The following is a 24,064-nucleotide window of genomic DNA, read 5'->3' on the forward strand; positions in this document are numbered from 1 at the left end:
AATAATGCCTAAAAGGTCAACTTATACACTACTACAGCGGTAGTAAAATAAAAAAAAGTAAAATAAAAAAAAATGAATATTAAAAAAAAAAATTAAAGTTGGTGCTGCTGAACTACTAGGAGCAGCAGATTAGCACACCAGTCCCACTCCCCAACACTGCTAGACTAATAGCACTGGGCTCTTATAGTAGTAGTAGTAGTAGTAGTAGTAAAACAACAAAAAAATAAATAAAAGCAGTCCTTACAAGGACTACTGTTATTGCAGCAGTCAGCAGATGAGATCAGAAGCAGGACAGCTGCCCACTGCAGCTACATACAGAGCACTGCAGTAGAAGGTAGATTACTAGCCAGCAAAGCTACCTAAGCTAAAATGTCCCTCAAACCCCTGCAGACTTCTGTCCCTCCAATAACAGAGCAGTATCAAAACGATTACTAGCCAGCAAACTTTCAACTGTCCCTGAAATCACTAACAGGCAGCAGCTCTCTCCCTACACTATCTCTTCAGCACACACAGGCAGAGTGAAAAAACGCTGCAGGGCTTCGGTTTTTATAGGGAAGGGGAGTGGTCCAGGGGAGAGCTTCCTGATTGGCTGCCATGTACCTGCTGGTCTGGGGTGAGAGGGCAAAAAAAAGCGCCAACAATGGCGAACCCAAAATGGCGAACGTCGCGCGACGTTCGCGAACTTCCGGCGAGCGCGAACACCCGATGTTCGCGCGAACAAGTTCGCCGGCGAACAGTTCGCGACATCTCTATTCTTGAAACAAAATTTTTTTTAGATGTAATATTGGTGTGTAGAAAGCCATCTCAGGTCATTGTGCCTGATCCTGTGCTTTCAGAAAGATACAGCATACACAATGTAACTGCTTTCAGATACGCTACTATAAGCTATTATTTGTACTCAATGTAACTTGAGGAGTCATGATTTGAGTGAGCCAGGTGGGTGACTTGGGTGTTTTACAACTGAGTGCTATTCTCATGTGCACCGCTAAGTGGGGCATAGGACCATTTTTAGCAATGTAGGTGTCAAGGAGCTGTTATTTTGTGGCTTTCTCATTGTTCTGCTGCAGGGAGATATCACTCCAACTTGCAGTGCAGTGGTAAAATGAGATTGATTTATTAGAGCATGGCTGAGGGCACGTGGAAAATGAAGAATATCTCTAGCCCCATGTCAAATCAAAAATCGTGCTCTTTTGAAAAATTTACTTCAATGCAGGAATATCCAAAAATCTGTTATCAGACATGACTGACCTGAACAGGATGAAGCCCAGAGACTTTACAGCTGCTCTTCTAACATCATCATTGACATCACTCACCTACAAGAGAGACAGAAGTAAATGTAGCAGGTTGGCAGAAGTTCTTTGCAACTAGCCATCCTAAGCACAGGGTTTACATTAGATACTAGAGCATTCTCTATCAACAGAAGGAAAAAATACCTTTTTGAAGAAATAAGTACCAATCAAGACTTAATTGCATGCGTTGATTTTATGCCTCCATGCCGCATTTCATAGAGCCCAACAAATGTGGCAGGCCGATATACCTTCACTAAACCCAGATGATTGGGAAGAGGCTGCAGAAGATCTTTATGATTTTCTGATCTCCAACAGAGACCACCTCATCCAATTCAAGTTCATCCACCAGCTGTACCTTAAGCTGGCCATAGACGCAAAGATCTGATCGTACGAATCGAGGATTCGTACGATTTTCGAACCGTGTGTGGAGAGTCCCGACATTTTTCGTCCGGCGGAGATCGGTCGTTTGGTCGATCGGACAGGTTAGAAAATTTTTGTCGGCTGCTGATAATATCTCTCCGTGTATTGCCGATCGTACGATTTTCAGTGGGAAACTGTCACTAGCTTTGGTTGGACATAGATATCGTACGATTGCTGTCAGGGGCAGAACATTGCTGATCTGTTCTTTAACTAATCTGACTGGTAAGACTTTGATCTGAATGGTTAGTGGCGGGTCGGGAGATGGGAAAGTCCGATTGTACGATGATTCGTACGATCGGATCTTTGCATCTATGGCCAGCTTTACACTGGTTAAGCGGAGGAAATTTTGCAAACCCACAGAAGTCAGATGTCCTAAATGTCACCACCCAGATACCACATACTACCACATTTGGGAGTGCCCACAGGTACTCCAGTTTCCTGGAACTTGCACGCAAAGAGTGTGTTTATTGGGAATGTAGAATGGGAATGTAGAACATACAGTACTTCCCCTGGTAAAGACTAGAACCCTTATTAAAACTGTTCTATTCTATGCAAAACAATCCATAATTATAAAATGGATGACCCCTCAAAGACCCACAATACAGCACTGGTTAACACTGGTCAATAGTGTCCTTACTAAAATAAAATTGACATACAAGGCTAGAGACTGTCCAAAAAAATTTGAGAAAGTGCGGTCCCTCTGGCTGGAACTACATCCAGAACAGGAGCCTTGAATACCTGTTATAAGTAAACGTGTATAGCCTCCTGTATTGTATTGGAACCTATATGTACTGCTTTGAGTGATTTCTGTTTATGACTCTGACAGCAAAATATAATATATATATTATTCCAATGGTTCCAGCACGCCGACGCTGAGGTATAATATACCCAGGTGCTATTCCATGCCAAATATTCAGTAATCCACAGAATTAGGAATGCACACTGGGAATTTAAAATATCTTCATCTTTATTAAATCATCTTTAAAAAGAAAACAGGTCAACGTTTCGGTCCCCTGCTTGGACCTTTATCAAGACCCAGATTCTTATTTAAAATCACTTTAAATAGTTAAAAACAAAAAGAATTAACCAATCAGTGAACAGCCTCATTTTGGTGCATGACATCACAAAAACTCCTTCCTTCAATAGGTTAATTATATCTATGTGTATTTTTTAAACATCTATGCAACAAAAGTATCCAGAAAACACATACTATATCATTTTATTACAATGTTGTTAAAATGTTGCAACTACAGAAGTTATCTCTGGCTAAGGAAACAGGAAAGGGAGCAGTATTCATTCAATCCATGCGTTGAAAGAGTATTTAATTTTTTGATCCAAAAGACCTCTCTCTGTAGCAATATCTTTGATCTGTCTCCTCCCCTGCTTAAGGGGGGGACATGATCAATCGCAATGTATTTAAATGTAGGGAGTCTGTGACCCATTTCTAAATAATGTTTCGCTACAGGCTTATTGGTCTTACCATCTCTAAATGCCACACTTATTGCAGACCTGTGTCCATCCATTCTCAACCTGAGCGTTAGATCAGTTTTCCCTACATATGACAGACCACATGGACAGGTGATATATATATATGTGTATATTTTTTTTAATTTATTTATTATGCAACCCCTTATCTCTAACTTCTTCCCTTTGTTTGTTAAAATGCAATACAAAGGCACTAAACAAAAGAAAAACTTTGCATGCAGTTTAAAATAGGTTAATAAAGAAAATTACTATTATTTTCCCTTTGTATTTGACTACTGAAAATATTAATAGTAGACCATATATTTATTTTCCTTTATCTCTGATCCTCCAAGGTTCAATACACGTCTGCTGGCCAAGATTGCCTGAAAAATCATAGTCTCTCAGGATGGCTGGCCACAACCTTTATTATTCCATCAATTTTGCAGGATAAGGCAGAAAAATTGGTAGATTTCAAAAAGTAATACTCACAGCCACATGCAGGAGGCGACGGATGGCCTTGTTATTCCCTGAGCCACAGTATGCCATAGCCACAGTATACATTCCAGATCTGCGAAGGATCGGATCCTGAGAGGAAAGAAATTCTTTTTTTAAAGATGGCTAAAAAAAAAAAAACATTCCAAGGAAATTCTGATAAGTTAAGTTGGGAAAATCCCAGTTACTGCTGCAAGCTTTAGATTTTATTGGGACGCCTGCCTTGTATTTTATACAGAGGTAAAACAGATGTGTTCTATTAATTCTTTTGGAATTTTGCTATGTCATAACCAATGACAAACAGAAGACAGAGAGAGAGATGCTTGTCATTTTCACAAAGAAAAAAATTATTACATTTAAAGGACAAGGAAACCCATTATTTTATCCTTGCAGTATATAAGAATGTACCCCTTGCTGAAATAGATCACTAGCTTGCTTTTTTTTAAAAAATACCACTTATATGAATCACTGCTCATCTGTTAAACTCTCTATGTGTCTGCTCTGTCCCGGCCACCATCTTTGCATTTCCTGCATTATCATTTTGGATCAAACGTGCTCACAAAAAAAAGATTTTGTGCGCATGCGCCTTTTGGAAATCGGATCTACTAAGCATGCTCCTAGTCTTGGTCTTCTCTGTGTAGTGTTGCATTGCAGGAATTTCTTTTAATTTAGCCAGTGGTTTTATGAGAAGTGCACTAGTAAAATGATCTACCTTGCAAGGACCAAACATGGAGTAGTTTCCCTACTTGGTCATTATGCTCAATAAATAACAAAATCATAGATTTTTTGTGATTAGAACAAAAGACAAAAATTATGCTCAGCACAAGCTCCATTTTTTGAACTCATGTTGCACAAGAGGGTATACTGCCCTTTTAAATGTGTGTTGAACACTGTTGTTCTCTGCATCAGCCTCACTAACTTGACTAAAAGAAGTATATTTTTAGTTTCATAAACGTGGCACACAATCAACTAGTAGTACAGTTTGTATATTCATCTTACTATATGTTATCAAATGTGCTCTTGTTCTTCAACTACAGTGTATGATTGTTTTGACACAGCAGGATGGGTAGGTAACTCCAACTAACTGCCCTGAAGCTGATGCTTGTAGGTCCACAATAGGCAGAGTATTTTTTCTTATTACACAGTGACCCTGTATAATCTTCATGCAGAAATAGCCTTAACTCTCAGAGCTAATCTTTTAAAGATAACATGCGTGTAAACTAATTAGGTATACCAAACTTAAGGAACATTAAGGTAACCAATTACAAATTTAAAGGAAAAAAAGTAATATTATTATTCCTTAATAGAATACAAATAAATACACACTCAAAACAGCCTCTTTGGTAAACTAGAGTAGAACTTTTTAAAACAGCTGGGTAACTGAAGGACACATTGTTTAAGGCTGGGAGATGCTTCCTTCTCATGGCAATTATATATACCCCCTCTGATTTTAATTTGCAAATTAATACCAATATAGTTAAAGGGATACTGTCATGGGAAAATTTTTTTTTTTCAAAATGAATCAGTTAATAGTGCTGCTCCAGCAGAATTCTGCACTGAAATCCATTTCTCAAAAGAGCAAACAGATTTTTTTAAAATTCAATTTTGAAATCTGACATGGGGCTAGACATTTTGTCAATTACCCAGCTGCCCCATGTCATGTGACTTGTGCCTGCACTTCAGGAGAGAAATGCTTTCTGGCAGGCTAATGTTTTTCCTTCTCAATGTAACTGAATGTGTCTCAGTGGGACATGGGTTTTTACTATTGAGTGCTGTTCTTAGATCTACCAGGCAGCTGTTATCTTGTGTTAGGGAGCTGTTATCTGGTTACCTTCCCATTGTTCTTTTGTTTGGCTGTTGGGGGGGAAAGGGAGGGGGGTGATGTCACTCCAACTTGCAGTACAGCAGTAAAGAGTGATTGAAGTTTATCAGAGCACAAGTCACATGACTTGGGGCAGCTGGGAAATTGACAAAATGTCTAGCCCCATGTCAGATTTCAAAATTGAATATAAAAAAATCTGTTTGCTCTTTTGAGAAATGGATTCAGTGCAGAATTCTGCTGGAGCAGCACTATTAACTGATTCATTTTGAATTTTTTTTTTTTCCCATGACAGTATCCCTTTAACCAAATATTTTTATGGTAACACAAGAAAATGCAAACTGCACTTTTAAAGGACCAGTAACACCAAAATTTTTTACAAAAAAACCGTTAGTATACAACGAAAAATAAACACCTTGACAAATTAAACTTGTAAATTGCAAAGCCTTTGTTTAGAAATAACTTACCGAAACTTCACTTCCTGTCCTCTTCAAAACAGGCGATACGGCGACCATCCATCCTGCAGTGCTCGATTTCTTCTCCCTGGCTATTCTAGTGACAGCTGTGAAGGAGGCTGAGGCTCCGCTCTCGAGTGCTGGCTGGTGGAGCAGGGTTTGTAGTGGGGTTTCCGATGTGCTCCGAGCCTGCCAGTGCCTGAGTGCACCTCACCTTCCCAAGTTAAAGACCACGATTTGTACTTTCGTGCTGCCTCACAATGAAGTCTGTGTTTTACAGTCGCTTCTTCATCCTCCATCCTTGGGTGCTGATTGTGGTGATTATAATAGACAGTGACACGAGGAGATCCCCGGGCTCAGGCAGAGTCCCCAGCGCTCGCTATTACCTCTACTGGAACCAGAGGGTCGGACGCGCAGCTCTCGTGAGACCCCGAACCGGTGATCCCAACGCTAACCCGGGGCTGAACTCTGCCCCTCACAGGAGGAAGAACGAGACTGTGCTGCCCATGATCTATGCCATCACCCCCACCTACAGCCGCCCGGTGCAGAAAGGAGAGCTCATCCGCCTGGCCAATACCTTCTGCCTGGTGCCGCGTTTACATTGGATTCTGGTGGAGGACTCTGTGCACTCTGTGCGGGCCCTACATCTGCTCCCCAAAAAGACCGACTTTGATGTGAGCAGTGGAAAAAAAGGATGGGGAGCTGCCGATGCTGCTGATGCCCCGCTTCCCGCACTGCTCCTCTGCTAAAGACGACATACAGGTGACTGCTTTTGACTCCTGCCCCAGCCAAGAAGCGGCTCACCAGCTCCGTCGGGTGCACAGAGTCCTCCACCAGAATCCAATGCAGGATGGATGGTCGCCGTATCGCCTGTTTTGAAGAGGACAGGAAGTGAAGTTTCGGTAAGTTATTTCTAAACAAAGCTTTGCAATTTACAAGTTTAATTTGTCAAGGTGTTTATTTTTCGTTGTATACTAACGATTTTTTTGTAAAAAATTTTTGGTGTTACTGGTCCTTTAAGTAGGGTTAAAGAAATGTGTTTACCAAAGGTAGTGCCCCACTGGGCAGTCGTGAATTTTATTTGTATAATACCTGCAAGTCATGGGGCAATTATATTGACGAATGGTCAGGTACAGCAAGTAAAACAGCAATTGTAATAACTAATTGAAAGAGAATGCAGGTATAAGGGCAATTATATTATATTGACATGGGGGGCTGCATGCATTGGGGCAAATATATTTAAATACGGACAGGCACTGCTCAAACATGGTGGTGCTTATATTAACTAATGGGAGTGACTGCAGGTACTGCACAAACATACAGCACTTGTTTTAACAAATGAGTGTGACTGCAAGTACAGTAGTAATAATATCAGTCAAATTCAAGACACTTTATTCTAACCATATAATATCCCAGGGGCCCTTGGAAATTTACAGCCTATAAAATTGTAGTCCCTCACACCTAGCTGCTACAAAGAACTGCAACTGGAGTGGGAGGGAGAATGCGCTCGCCCCTACTATTCCCACCACCTACCTCCTTCTCTACCTGCTCCTCAGTTACTGAAAGCAATGCCGCCAGATGACTATGCATGGTGACTTTCCTGAAGTTGTGTTCTCTAAACTGAGCCTGTTTATTTAACCTGTTCATAACTGTATTAGTGATTTACCAATAGTTGCCTATAAATGTTGGCAAACAGGATTAAAAATTGCTCATATATACTACATTCACCTTGTCTCTGCAGAGGCTATCAGCGCATCTGCTTCTTCCATTCGACCATACATGACCATAGCAATGCCCACAGCCAGTCCCCTCAAAATTTTCTCATGCTGAGTCTCTTGGGCATATCCCACCATATCCTCAATTGCCTGAGCATTTTTGGAGCCCAGCATCACTAAGCCAAAAGCCAGTCCTGCTGCCTCTCCTGTGAAAAAATGAATAGTTAAACTTCTTTAGCATTCAAATTGAAACAGAGCAAAATACAGTAAAACATATAAACAATGAAGTTATTGTGGTTTGGGGATATAAGGAGACAACACATTCCACCATGGGAGATATACGAACAGCCCCTATAACAGTGAGGTTACTTATTTCTACTTCAAGGTTCTCCGATGTAAGTCATTAGAAAAACTGAATTTCTAGCATAAATATGCAGAAGCAAAAGAATAAGCAAAAAAAGAAGTCTCTTATAGGGCATCTCTACCCAAAAATTGCTCTTTTGCATACTGAAAGAAAATGTAATCCTAAGCAACTTTCCAACATACATCAATTAAACATGTTCAATAGTTTTCAAAGTTATCTGTAAAAAAATGTAAATCAGCATTTTTGGTCGCAACAGTAAGCGCAACTAACGTTTCCACAGCCTTTGTCAAAATGCAACGGATAATACAAACACCATCATAATGTGGTATACGATAATCTAGTAAACTATATTAACCACTCATGGACCAATATTAGTGGTGCACATTACCTTCAAGGGGCTGGTTCGACTGCGTGGTGCTGGAACCCCTTCTTCGGATATGTGGAGACACTGACCTATGAGCCGTTCCTGAAGTTAGGTATGCAGGGCTGCAAAAGCTCAATAAAACTATATGTGTACACCAAGCGCTAAAGCATAAGTGGTCATTAATGCTGTAAATGAGAACATAAACCATGCACTGTAAAAATAGCTCTTGGGATCAGAATTAAGTATGGGAGGCCGAACAGTATTATTTCAAAATAAACGGTGAATAAGACACCAGTTCATTGAGTCCATTAGGGCTGAGTGTGTTAAGTCTATGAATCCAACGTAATTCAAGCTGTAACAACATCTTCTCTCTGTTGCCCCCCCCTTTTGGGGGGGGGATGTGATCAATCAGCATACACTCTAAACTTGTCAATGTACGCTTATGTGTAAGAAAGTGGAGTGCTACGGGTGCGTCTGCTTTGCCGGTTATCCATTATCATTTGCGGATCTGATGCATATCAACCACAGATTGACTTGCATGTCCAAGTTTACCATTTATTTCATTAGTGCCCATGTGGCCTCTTTTATGTGGGTAAGACTATAACGACGTTTCGAGAACGTATGGCTAACCACAGATCATCCATCAGATCCGCTTTGGATACCGGCAAAACAGAAGCACCCGTTTCTCTCCATTCTCTTACACAAACATACATTGGCAAGTTTGAAGTGTATGCTGATTGATTACATTGCCCCCCCCCCCCGTATACAAAGGGGGCAACAGAAAGAAGATGTTGTTACAACTCGAATTAAGTTGGATTCATAGACTCAGCCCTCATGGACTCAATGAACTGGTGTCTTAATCACCATTTATTGCTTTAATGCTTGGTGTACACGTATAGTTTAGCTGCTCATTATTTAACCGACCATGGGGTAACTTCAGCAACGACTCGTTGGTCAGTGTCCCCACAGATCCGAAGAAGGGGTTCCATCACCACGCAGTCAAACCACTCCCTTGAAAGTAATGTACACCACCAATGGTCTGTGAGTGTAATATTGTTTACTATATCCGAAGAGGCTACTGTCGACCCGGGCAGGTGAATGCAGTATGCACACTAAATTATGCCGGCAGCCCAGCTTCAATGAAACGGTTGAGAAGATCTTTTAGCAGTGTCGGAGGGTCGGGTGAGTGAGGGTTTGTGGGGGCTGGGGAGGCTTTGCGGGGGGCTTTGAGGGGAAATATACCTTGTGCAGCAGCATTTACTTTATACTGACACGTTCCTATGATTTTTATAGGAACGTGTCAGTATCGCTTCAAATGCTTTACGTTTCAATAAGATCTGGTAGTGGGACTGTTTTTTAAGTTACACAGTATACTGCCATTACGTCACTGCTCACGATATGTTACATCGGGTTCCCACCACAATGTATATTTAAGATGGTGTTTGTATTAACCGTTGCACTTTAATAAAGGCTGTGGTTGCTTACTTTAGTCGCGCTTACTGTTGCGCCCACAATAAAATTACCTTATTTTCACCATAAGACCTGCGAGTGCTGCTTTATTCCAAGACTGTTCTGTATTTAGACTGAGAATTGCACCCAGGCACTAGTGACTGCTTTATCGTGAGTGCCAGTACTCCTTTTGATAGATATATATTATATATATATATAATATATATATATAATATATATATATATATATATATATATATATATATATATATATATATATATATCTTCACATAGACCCGCACTCCAAATTTCCTTTATTGCATACCACACACGTTTGGCCCACCTTCTGGCCTCTCTAGCAATGTTTTTATTTGACCTCATCTCTCAATGTTTTTGTTTCAAACAAAGCTTTTTTTGTTGGATCATTTCCTGCCTCCTGTCAGTCCTGATCTCTGCTCAGTCTTCCTTGCCTCTTTATTTTCTAAGGTGTACTCCGACCAGATTTAAAGCATCTAGGGCTGAAAGTTTTGGTGTAGCAGGGAAAGATAAACTACAGTCAGGAACCTCTGCTGGCTCAAGACCCACAGAAGACCTCTGGCTGGAACCCCAATAAGCCCTGCTCTAACATAATAGTATCCTCGGAGAGAACTATATTGCTGCAGTAGCTTTCCTTTCCGGAAGTGCACTTTTGAACATTCCATAAACTGCAGTATTTGAAGTGTTGATATTAAATACAGTTGCTCTGTTGAATAGCAGTATAGGAAATCATTATTTGATCAGGGGTGCTTCTATAATGAGGGTACTTAAGAATCTAGCCTCAGTCGGATAAATCGAAGTCACCAAAAGGGGAGGCATTTGAGCCACTGTAACATCCCGGTATTTAGAATACACAAATATAGTGTAAGAACCATTTTGAAAAAAGTGACTGCTTGCCTTACAGATCCTATTTATATTTATAACTAGCTACTCTTACCATCCCCCTTTCAGCTTGTTTGGCATAATTTCTCAAACAGCACCAACCAGTTATTTCAAACAATAACCAAATAAAAAAATATATAATTTATATTATCCTCACCAGTAACCGCATCATTCTGATACAAGTTAGTTTTCAGAAGGTCGTACACATCTTGTCGTGCAGTCCCCAGGGCTGCCAAACCAAGCCCCAGACAACCACCATGCCTCACAATCTAAAAAAACAAGAAAAAAAGAGGCACACAATTATCCAAAATATACATCATAAAAAATGCATAATATTTACCCAATTGGAAAAGCATTGGGGGGAAAAGTTACATTATTTCAAAATATGTTTGTAAAAAAGATATAGCCTTTTTTTACCAGTGGAAACAAAATAACTTCTAGTTTAGAAACTTACCCCCACATGTAATAAAAGGAACTAAGTTTGCCCAGGAGCAGTAACCAGTAGCAACCAATAAGATGTTTGCTTTTAAACATGTGACTAGGAAATTCTACCTGCTGATTGGTTGCTATAGGTTACTGCCCTGGGCAAACTTAGTGCCTTTAATTACATAACCCCATTAAAGTGCTAAAACTAAATCTAAAACATTCACGTACGTAGAGGAAGCTGTGAGTTTCAGATAGTTTAGAAAGTATACCAGACTGCAGAGTTTATACGTTTATTAGCAGCAGTATGTAAGGCAAATAAGAAGAGTGCTAACTAAATAGTTAAAAATGTTTGTTAGTACTAGAAAAATATAACATTTTTAAGAAAATCCTCACACTTTTGCTGGCATTCTTAAGCTGGTTCAGAAGGTAGTCTATGATGTCACCTCCATGGTTGGCATGAATGAGTCCAAGAGCATAGAGTCCTCCTCCCTCCTGGTATGCAGATCCCGGTGAGGTGTCTTTAGGTAAATAAGTTGCCATTAGCTGAAGAGCCTCTTTTTCGTGACCCTAAGAAACAAATGTAAAATATCAGAAAAGGTCAAGCTGAATACATGTACAGTATAATCTATTTTATTTCAGATAGCTAAATCCATGCAGTTCCATAAACACAGATGACTGTTGACCTTGACCCTGGTGCGTGCAGTAGTCGGTTTCTTCCTTGTTGTGTACCTCCACCAAGGTACAGTTCAAACTGGAACAATCTAATAGCGTAAGCAAGGAAAAACCTGGGAGGTATCTGCTCAAGTTATTTTATTGGTATTTAACACTACATGTTTCGAGCCTCCTGGCTCTTTGTCAAGTGTAATACAAATTAGTATAGGTGAGGCAAATAAAGTGTAAAACAGGAAATGACATAGTTCAACACTTGGACAAATACCTTCCTATTAAGGACTTTCTGATTGGACTATGGGCTCTCACATTCACCTAAAGGGGGAGGGGGTTTGGGAAATAACGACTGCAACTATGTCATTTCCTGTTTTACACTTTATTTGCCTCACCTACACTAATTTGTATTACACTTGACAAAGAGCCAGGAGGCTCGAAACATGTAGTGTTAAATACCAATAAAATCACTTGAGCAGATACCATCTCTTCTGCCTCCCAGGTTTTTCCTTGCTTACGCTATTAGATTGATCCATGCAGTTCCCTTAACTAACCCCCTCCCCACTGGCTTCATTTCATCGTCATCATAAGCCACACAAGGTCAGTGGGTAATTATATACACTGACACAGTGGGACTGACTAAGCAAATACTAAATGCATGTAATATAAGAGGTGCAACAAGTCTAAAATGTAAGTCCAGTCAGGGCCTAGGTCAAACTCCTTTGAATTACGACACACTGACAGGGCTTCAAATAAGACAATTAACAGCATAAAAATTAGGCAGAGGTAATATTCCAATATAGAAGAAAAAGTTGCATCCTTTTGTAATTTGTTTTGTTCAATATGGGTGCCATGTATCCACACAGCACAAAAGGAGTCCTTGACTAAAGGGTGGCCAAAGATATATGTAAAGTTTAAGGGAAAATCAATTTAGCTAACATTAACCTGCTTAATCATTTACTTAAAGCCATTTGATTGGAAGTGCTTCCTCTTCAATTAATGCAAGTAATGCAGCCCACTAAGTTTTGTTTTCCCAGATGTTTGGGAGCACCACGAAGCACCAAATTTAGATCAATGCAGATCACTCAAGGAGTAATCATAATATTTAATAGTTCTTAAGGGATAAAAGACATGTATACAATTTGTATCTTTTATAGATAACACAATCTTTGCCATAACTCACCTTATGAATGACACCTAAACTGGTTGTTGCTGTGAACTTTGCCCAGTTTGTGGCTCTGGCTAACCATTCCAAATTATCTCTGAGGATAGAATAAAAGGATAATTACGTTAAAATCAAGACAAACTATCATGGAAGCATATGATTTCTGCAAGGTGCTAATCTTACCTGAGGAACCGATCACTGGTAGTGCCACAGTGCATGAATGAATTTGCTATAACAGTTGCTGTGTGACACACAGAATTTCTTACAGCATCCTAAAGAAAGAAAAATTATATGAAACCATAAGTTACAGCAAAACCTTCACAAACAGCAGCATATTGTTGTGCTTTGAGCTAAACTGGCACAAGGAGGTAGTTTATTTCCTTAGTGTTTTTTAAGATCATCAAGTCTGTATTAATGTTCCGTATCAAAAATTGCAAGTGTAGTTCTATGGCCATCTCACCACTGAGGATCTTTACCATCTTGGAGATCTGATCTTTTGGTTCAGGGTTCTGAAAATTTTACACGAATCAAACAAGAGTTTTATTCTCTATATACAGCAATAAATATCTCCACTTGTCTCAAATAAAGCTTTACAATGATCGCATGCTGAGGTCTCAACTAAAACTTCATGATTGCTCATTGCTGATTTGTGCGAGTGCCATTTGCAGATATTATTATACAAGCGTATATGACTTCTACAAGTAGCAGTAGTACTAAATAAAGCACCACGCACATAGAAATTGAATATTAGCTTCACTCATGGATGTTTGTTTTCTGAATATAGCTTATTTTAGAAGCATAAATCTAGGATTCCATTATTCAGTACTGACTATGTCTATTTCTTAACTCTACATTTGAACACCTGGATAACTGAAATCATAAGACAGACATTTCACAACGCTAATAAACATGTCCTGCCAACTGGTTAGACAGTGGATTACATTTGTTGTAGTAACACCACAATATTAATTTGCTCTTAATAAAACTGACTACTTTTTGTGTGATAGGGAACTATGGAGATTATCTAATAAATAGCTTTAAGATTTTTAACTGTCTAGTAACCAATCAGAAGGTAGCATTAACTGGCCAGCTGTTGAAAACAAACATCTGATTTGTTGCTATGGTTTACTAGATGTGGGCTTATGTACCATAAGACTTTTTATTACATAACCATGTTAGACTGTAAGATTCACTGAGACAGGGACTGCTGTGAATTATTTATAACCTATGTAAAACACTACAGAAATTGTTGGAAATAAAGTGTAATATGTATTAGTCACTGAGCTCTCTGCTACATCATTATTAGCAACTTGTCAGTGGAGTCAAGAAAAAGACAAACACGTTTTGGCACTTGGGGACTGGTGATAATCAATATAATTCTGTGCCAGCCCATTTTCATTGTTCCCATTGTTTGTTTTTTTTCTTTTTGCTCAAGTCAAGTTTATTGATAAACAATGTACCAAACAGTGATATATCAGAAAGTACACAGGTGTTACAAAATACTTGAGACATATCAATAAGTTCATTTCTTGTAATACATTGAGAATCATTGGTAGCAGACTAACCCTTTGTGGCAAATCGCCTGTATCACCTGTGTTTTAATACACAAGCGTTGTATCTAACCATTTCTGCCAGATTTCCCATCTGTCCTGGAGTTGCCCTTTTCTAGTTAATATAATTTTTTCTTTATTACTCATGGAGGCGACAGCTTGGTACCAAGAGGTTATGGTTGGAGGGGAACTGCTTTTCCAGTTCGTTATCTGACGCATGGCATGAAACAGGGCCTTAGATATAAACTGCCTGTATTCTACCGGAGCACACTCCCTAGTCCCAATTCCCAGGAGGCACAGATCAGGGCTATCTGAAAGCATAGAATCAATTATCTTTCGTAGGTGCTACAGGACCCCAGCGCCAGTACTGTTGTACCAAGGGGCACTGGCCACAAAGTATGCAAGAAATTGGCATGTTGCTCCCCACACCTTAAGCATACATTAGAAACATTAGGATACATCTTGCTAAGTTTGCTCCTAGTGAGGTATGCTCTATGTAGCATGTACTTATTGTAGCAATCTGTTGTTGTAATTACATGATACATACAATCGTGCTCTCATGGCTTCTTTCCATTGGCTGTCTGTTACATACGTTAGGTCTCTTTCCCATGCCTCCCTGCTTTTAACTGGTTTATTACCACTTAGAACACTATGCAATTTTCTGTACACGTTAAATAGTTCCCCTTTTGGATTTTCCCTCTGGAGGATTGCCACCCATTGGAGAGACATTCAGTCTGATTGGATGCAGTTTATTTTGTCTGACCAAGGCTGACCTTAGTTGCTGGTATACTTGCCATTGTGTATTAGTTAGTTTGTGCTGGGCTTTTAGTTCCACAAAGGGTTTAGGTGATTCATCCGCCCATATGTCTGCAATAGCTTGTACCCCCATTTTTGAGCCAGCATTTAGGAGGTATTATGTGGGCCCATGTGAGGAAACCTTGCATTGTTCCAGAGTGGCGTTTGAGGATCATGGTGAGTATAGACTATTAACACATGGAACTTATCCAAGGCCACCTTTGCATGTGAAGGATAGGATTTAGGTGTTGTTCAGTTGTCCCAATAAACATCCCAAGGAAAGTTAGATGAAGGAGTCAATGCCTTCCAAAGCTTATATAGGGTTGGGAGGCTTAAAGATTTATTTCTGTGGGGCATTGGGTCACCAGAGATTCAGCTGCTATTACCCGCATTTTCTGAATTTTTTTTGTCCCATGTAGCTTTGCTTTTTAAAAGCAGATATTTCAGCTGCCCTCTACGGTACGGCCTTAAAGGCATCCCTAACTGTGAGCGCGTCAGCCAAGCCACTATTCAGTTGAAAGAATTCTTTAATAGAGGATTCTAGTGAGGCCTCATTATCAAAGAATTTTGAGCCACACTGGGTTCAGGGACCATCTTGGTGTTTGCTTTTTGCAGTCTAATTGAAGCAATAGTTCTAGGGGGGAGTGATTGGAGATCCCTCTGGGCAGATACTGCACTGCTTTAACTAATGGCAGGATTGGGCTAACAGCCAGAGCATGGTCTATCCTCGATAAGGAAGAGTGTTATTGCGAGAAGCAGGAGTAATGCCTGGTGCTTGGATAGAGGGACTTCCAGATTTCAACCAGTCCTAGGTCGTCTAATAGCTGCTACAGCTCATTATTTCTGTGTATCACAATCTGATCCTCCCTGACCAACTTATCCAGTTCTGGGTTTAACAGCGTGTTAAAGTCCCCCATGGCCACAGTGCTAGTAGGGGATATTGGGACATAAACTGTGGTAACGCAATTATGCAGTCACTCTTGAAAGGGGGGGATATAGACACTCTCCAGGATTAACTCCAATTATTTATATACTCTGCACAAATATATACCTTCCTATAGTATCTGTCTTAATTGTGCCTAACACAAAAGGTACCCCAGTTAGGCTGGGTTCCGTAAGCAACTTCCAATCCACATTTTTTCTTTTAAGATATCAAGTACTAGTCACCTCTATTGACAGCGGCAATGCAGGCCTCTTACTTTCTCCTGCGCCATTTTACAGCATTTATGTGTACAATGGACAGATTACAATTTGCAACTTTCTCTTCAGCAGTGTTTTAAAAAGACAAAACATTACAGTCCGCACAAAAACGATAGCCTGCCTTAACACCCCTTCCCCAACTTGGGCAGAATTCACCACTCCATTGAGAGATTTACTGAGGAATTCAGAAAAGGGAAATCATGGTTTAAAAATCTTGGATTAATTGGATAAAATTGATTTTATGGATAACCAGTACACCCTGTAAAGGTGGCCATACACGGGCAGATAAAGCCCTGCATATCCAGTCGTTTATGGACCAATTTGACAGCATTTACCCTGTATCGGGCTTCCCTTGGCGCATCGTTAATTCAATCGTTGGCCATATGCCGCAACGTTCGATATTACCCCAGATATAGCCATGCCGTTAGTGGCATATCGGGGAAAGATCCCCTCGTTTGGCGATGTCGCCCAACGAGCGGATTCTTTGAGTCTATGGCCACCTTAATTCGGAGCTTTCTGGATGCTGGGGTTCCGGATAACGGATCCTACACTGTAGTACAGAAAACTTTATATGTTTTCTAGTGATGGGTAATTATAAAAATTTTAAAAAAGAACGTTAAATGGATAGAAAAACTAACAGAAATATACATTTTCTACCAACAAAAGTTGAGATGCAAAGACAACAGCCACAGACCTAATGTTGATGCACTCTAAGCATTTTAAAGCAGGAGTTTCAATGGAAAAATGTTCAATGCTAATAAAAAAATAAAATGATTAGAGTGATACGCTGGACATAGTTCAACGGAATCTACTGACAAATGTGCTGGAATCTTTTACAACTGACCACACTGATAGGTGAAATCGTATACTGATGGGAATCTGATGCATTTTCTGGTCCCCTCTGATCTTGCAATTGGGTTATGATAAGAGGATTAAGTCAGCCCTGCTTTTCCTGCATGAGCTGATCAGTGCTAGTGCTTTCACAACAAGGTTTGATTGGAGAGATACATACTAAAGAATGGCCATTTGCACATGAACTGTTATTATCAACTATAAAACCATTAACCCACAATGCCAACAAAAGCTTCTTGTAAGACTGACCAGCAATATAGAGAAATGATTATACTGAGAACACTCAGGGCCCACACAGTTTTCATATAGGTGGTCTAAGGTGAAGAAGTTTAGGGATGAGTTTTCTGTTGTAGTTTTTATTTCTAAATTACACTGTTAAGAAATGCAAATAATTCACTCTAACAAAATATAAAATTCCTGAACCACAAGTTTATTTTTTTAATTGTAATATTGGAGTGTAGGCAGCCATTTCAGGTCATTTTGCCTGGTCGTGTGCTTTCCAGAAAAAGAGCCATGCCACTTTAAATCCCTCTCCCTCCTAGTGAGGCCTCATTATCAAGAATTTTGAGCCACACTGGTTGAGGGACCATCTTGGTGTTTGCTTTTTGCAGTCTAATTGAAGCAATAGTTCTAGGGGGGAGTGATTGGAGATCCCTCTGGGCAGATACTGCACCGCTTTAACTAATGGCAGGATTGGGTTAACAGCTAGAGCATGGTCTATCCTCGATAAGGAAGAGTGTTATTGCGAGAAGCAGGAGTAATGCCTAGTGCTTGGATAGAGGGACTTCCAGATTTCAACCAGTCCTAGGTCGTCTAATAGCTGCTACAGCTCATTATTTCTGTGTATCACAATCTGATCCTCCCTGACCAACTTATCCAGTTCTGGGTTTAACAGCGTGTTAAAGTCCCCCATGGCCACAGTGCTAGTAGGGGGATATTGGGACATAAACTGTGGTAACGCAATTATGCAGTCACTCTTGAAAGGGGGGGATATAGACACTCTCCAGGATTAACTCCAATTATTTATATACTCTGTACAAATATATACCTTCCTATAGTATCTGTCTTAATTGTGCCTAACACAAACGGTACTGCTTTGCGTATGAGAAGCGTAACACCAGAGGAATAATTTGTGTGTGCTGCGTGGTATGCCCACCCCACCCAAGGTTTTTTTGAGAGCCATGACTTTTCCCCCAGTTAGGTGGGTTTCCTGTAAGAATGCAATTTCCACATTTTTTCTTTGAAGATAATCAAGTACTAGTCGCCTCTTTATTGGGCAATTGAGGCCTCTTACGTTCTCCTGGCCATTTTACAGCATTTGTGTACAATGGACAGATTACCAATTTGCAACTTTCTCTTCAGCAGTGTTAAAAGACATAAACATTACAGTCCCGACAAAACATAGCCTCCCTTTACACCCCTTCCCCAACTTGGGGCAGAATTCACCCACTCCATTGAGGATTCACTGAGGATTCAGAAAAAGGAAATAATTTTTAATTGGATGGATTAATTTTGGATTAATTGGATAAAATTGAGTTTATGGTAAACAGTCACCCTGTAAAGGTAGCCATACACGGGCAGATAAAGCTGCCGATATTGGTCGTTTGGACCAATTTGACAGCTTATCTGCCCGTGTATGGGGGATTCCCGATCGATATCTGGCCACGATATCGATCGGGAAGGTTTGATTTTTAACCAACCGACCCGTCGGAGCCCCTTGGCGCATCGTAATTCGATCGTTTGGCCATACGGCCGAACGTTCGAATTACCCCAGATATAGCCATGCCGTTAGTGCCATATTGGGGAAAGATCCGCTCGTTTGGCGATGTCGCCCAACGAGCGGATCTTTGAGTCTATGGCCACCTTAATTCAGAGCTTTCTGGATGCTGAGGTTCCGGATAACGGATCCTACACTGTAGTACAGAAAACTTTATGTTTTCTAGTGATGGGTAATTATACAATTTTAAAAGAACGTTAAATGGATAGAAAAACTAAACAGAAATATACATTTTCTACCACAAAAGTTGAGATGCAAAGACCAACAGCCACAGACTACTGTTGATGCACTCTAGGCATTTTAAAGCAGGAGTTTCAAATGGAAAAATGTTCAATGCTAATAAAAAAATAAAATGATTAGAGTGATACAGCTGGACATAGTTCAACGGAACCTACCTGACAAATGTGCTGGAATATTTTACAACTGATCACACTGATAGGTGAAATGGTATACTGATGGGAATCGGATGCATTTCTGGTCCCTCTGACCTTGCAATTGGGTTATGATAAGAGGATTAAGTCAGCCTGCTTTTCTGCATGAGCTGATCAGTGCTAGTGCTTTCACAAAAAGGTTTGATTGGAGAGATACATACTAAAGAATGGCCATTTGCACATGAACTGTATTATCAAACTAAAACCATTAACCCACAATGCCAACAAAACAGCTTCTTGTAAGACTGACCAGCATATAGAGAAATGATTATACTGAGAACACTCAGGGCCACACAGTTTCATATAGGCTGGTCTAAGGTGAAGAAGTTTAGGGATGAGTTTTATGTTGTAGTTTCTACTTCTAAATTACACTGTTAAGAATGCAAATAATTCACTCTGCAATATAAAATTCTATGGTACACACAAGAAACTAAACTTCCCATAATTTTTCCCTGATACAAAATTAAGGAGTTTACAGCCATGAAAAATACCAGATGGCTTAAATTAGCCCTCCCTAACAAGCAGCAACCTTCTCTACTCTGCACAGAGCAGAATCTTAATCAACTTGTTCCTTTATGAATCATATATAGGTTTCTTATATCTTACTTCACATAGACCAAATATGCATTTCCCTCAAAATCACATTTATAACTAAGACTTTAGCAAACTTACATCTTATCCACAGACTCAGAGATTTCTGCCCAGAAATCATTAACCACAGCATTCAATTTGTGCAATACAAATTCCTGTAAGACATGAAAGCATATGCTCAGTATGTAAGGCCTAACATTTGTGCAAACAATTCATTTAATTTTTCATAGAACATCTGTACATATAAACACATATAACACATATAAAAAGGATATATCTTAAATCCCTGTGCAACATCTGATTGTGGTGTATAGTACAACAGTCTCTACATTATTCCCATTACATAAAAATGTATTATAAATAAACTTTTATTATCGTTTCTATATGTAGGATGATTAACATCTTAAAATCTATTCAATTGGGAACCTTATTTAAACAACTCAACAAGCTCTAAGTAGTGTTGCACTTTAATGGGCCAGCATACACCCATCTCAACATGAGTTCAATGCATAGGGCTTGCTGTACATACTTTTTGCTAATTGTTTCATAATCTAATTCTCTACCTTGCAAGGACCAAACATGACGTAGCTTGTTTCCCTGTTTACCCTATTAAACGTAATATTAAAACAATAGGCAAGTATGCACAGCACAAGTCCTATCCTGTGAGCCCATGTTAAAAATGGGATGTACTTGGCGGCCTGGCTGGTAAAAATGATGGTTGATCCCAATGTTATTAACAGGGAAAAAAGATAAATATATAGGAAGGCCGGTATTTTTTTCCAGAAAAAGTGGCAACCCTAGATGTACTGCCCCTTTAAATTGATGCATCATACTTCATTGCTGTCTGAGCACTTCTCGAGTCATCACAAACAGTTTTGTTATAGGTTACACAATATAGGCCTTTTTAGCTAGCTTTTTCCTAAAAAGATGTTTGAGCCAATTAAATTTAAATTGGCAAATTATATTTTAGAGAGAATACAGTGTTCTATAGCTCTTATGTCAGAATGTGCAAATAGAAAACATATTTAACCACGTTTTTGTATTCCTAAGTCTATCCGAAACTCAAACGGTCCTTAATGGAGTTGCATTCGCAAGATTATTTATCTAGTGCAGACTGTGGTGTCGTCAGAAGATTCACAATAAAAGATTCTGTAATAAAATACTATGCAGGGTTCTTTCCTCAAAGTGTACCCCAAGAACATGATCTAACATGAACATGGCTAAATACATTATATGTAATCTAACTTTGTTTTTGTACCTTTAGCTGTGGTTCATCTTCATCCAGAAGGGAAAGGATTCCAGCTGAAAAATAGCAAACAGTGCATGACGCTGGATCACAAGATTGTTGTATTGCACAATGCAATGTTTTACAAACTACGATCAAGCACAATCCTGCAGTTGATGGTAATTGTGTATACATGCTCATGAAGCAGAAACATGCATTTCCTTTTCACTGCACTTCCACAGGTACAATGTCTGACCAAGCTTATTTAAAATGATGTTCTGTATATGAGAGGAATAACTTGTTCATTGCAAGCAGGGTCGGACTGGGGGGCCCGGGGCCCACCGGGACTGGTGTCTAGGGCCCCCCTCTGGCCCCCGCTACCTACTTGTTAGGCGAATCGCCGCTCGGCATAATTGCCCAGGCGGCGCATCGCGCATGCGCAAACGGCGCGCATGCGCAAACGGCGCTGCGATGCGCTGAATTTTTTTTTTAAAAACTGTTTGGGAGAGGGGGACTGGCCCGGCGGGGGCCCACTAGGGTCGGGGCCCACCGGGTATTTTCCCGGTATCCCGCCGGGCCAGTCCGACACTGATTGCAAAACAAACGGCCAGATATCACACTTTGCTTTGTACAATTGCGCATCTATGGCAAATTGTGATTATAAGGGTCTTATTTACCCTACCAACCAGGCAGTGGAATAAGGGAGGGCCTGAATAGAAAGTTAAGCAATGAAAAGTAACAATAGCAATAGAATTGCAGCCTCACAGAGCAAACGTTTTTGGTTTTGGTCAGTGACCCCCATTTGAAAGCTGGAAAGAATCAGAAGAGGAAAGCAAATCATTCAAACACTATACAAAATAAATAATGAAAATAAATTACAAAATTGCTAGGCTGATCTATAACCTACTAAATGTTAACTTAAAGGTGAACCACCCCTTTTAAAAAATTTAGCCTCACCTGTCACCACCATTTTGACAATCTAGAATAGCGGCAGTACAACTCACAGCAACCCTTAACAGCCATTGTCAGTGAATGCCAAGACTGGCAGGTGGAGTCCAGCGGAGTAGACTTGTTCTACACAATAGCCAGGACACACAACTGATTTATAAAAGCACACTGAGGTTTCTTAGAAAATAACAAGGAATTTGATTTTGCCTGCAGCAAAGAAGCAGTGGGTGTGATCATGAAATGCTTCATTCAAGTTGAAGTCCCCAAAATGGGTTTGTAATTACTCCGTGGGTGTTTGATACCATGGAAAGTGAATGACTGGCCTGGTCATTGATTTGTACAAGGAATCATACTATACACACACAGTCATGTGAGGCCTGGTGTCAACAACGGAATCTCCAGTGTCTGTGTTGCTGCAAAATAATCTATTATTAAATCCATAAGAGCAGCCACACAACTGCATATTTACACGTACATGCCAATACCCAGATAGAAGTAACAAGATGGGCTTCTGTCACACACCAGCCAATGACTGTGCACAATACCACACATGAGCTTCCACCACTTAATTGCTTAGAAAAAGTTCCAGCTTTTTCTGCTGTGCTTCGGTTTAAAGCTTAGTGCCCCCATGTACATCCTGTCATGTATAACCGGGTATTTCGTAAAGCTCCTGTCCCTCTACATTGGTCTCGGTTTCAGGCCTCAGCACTAGACAATGAGTCAGCGGATCCAATTCTTTCCTTCTCGAGCATTTTTCCTTCCCTCACCCTGTCTCCCTCTCACGCTTCTCCCACAAAAATGTCGTTCCTTACCGGCAGAAGTGATCATGATTACGGTGCCGCCTATACGTTGTTAAGAGAAATCCAGGTACTGCACTGTAGTCCCGGCAAGATCCCGAATCAATCTGCTGCGACCGGCCCACAATACGCGTCACTGCGGAAACGGAAGTACAGCTTGGGAACGCGGACGTACAACTTTGACTGAGCATGCGCAGTGGAAACGATATTCATGCGACCAAAACAAGAACCGGGTGTGCTCCGGCTTAAATGTACTTGTTCGTACAGATCGCATGTTATGGTGGTTTAAACCCACTATTAAGATGGTCGGGTCTGTGAGTAGACATTATTCTGGGAAGCAAATTTCCAGTATTTTTCATTGGCATTTGTTATCAAAGGCTCTGTAATTTGGTAACTATTACCAAATGTAATCCCCACCCCTACTTCCAGAAAGTAATATTCTGAAACAATATGAAGTTCGTAAGGACGCACCGAATCGACAATTTTAGGATTCACCCAAATTCCTTGTGAAAGATTCAATCGGAATCGGAACCCTAATTTGCATATGTAAATTAAGGGGGAAGAGAACCACACGTGCAACACATGTTTACGTGATTTTTTGGATTCCAATACGGCCAGACACTTGGATTTGGCTGAATCCGAATCCTGCTAAAAAAAAGGCCAAATCTTGGCGAATCCCAAACTGAATCCTGGATGTGATGCATCATAATTATTTGTGGTTTTTGAGGTATTAACTATTCAGCTAAGGCCCTGAATAGAAAGATGAATAATAAAAAGTAGCAATTACAATACGTGTGTGGCCTTGTAGAGCATTTATTTTTTAGATGAGGTCTGTGGAAAAAAACCCCCCCCATGAAGGCCAGTTGAAAAGTTGTTTAGAACTGGCCATTCTATA

At 40.1% G+C, this 24,064-nt stretch overlaps 1 pseudogene; it reads right to left on the reverse strand.

Moving 5' to 3' along the window:
* Positions 1–1,144: 1,144 nt before the first annotated feature.
* LOC121393923 lies at positions 1,145–23,215 on the reverse strand (annotated as a pseudogene).
* Positions 23,216–24,064: the final 849 nt, after the last annotated feature.

This window comes from Xenopus laevis, chromosome 5L, assembly GCF_017654675.1.
Source record: "Xenopus laevis strain J_2021 chromosome 5L, Xenopus_laevis_v10.1, whole genome shotgun sequence".
NCBI lineage: Eukaryota > Metazoa > Chordata > Amphibia > Anura > Pipidae > Xenopus > Xenopus laevis.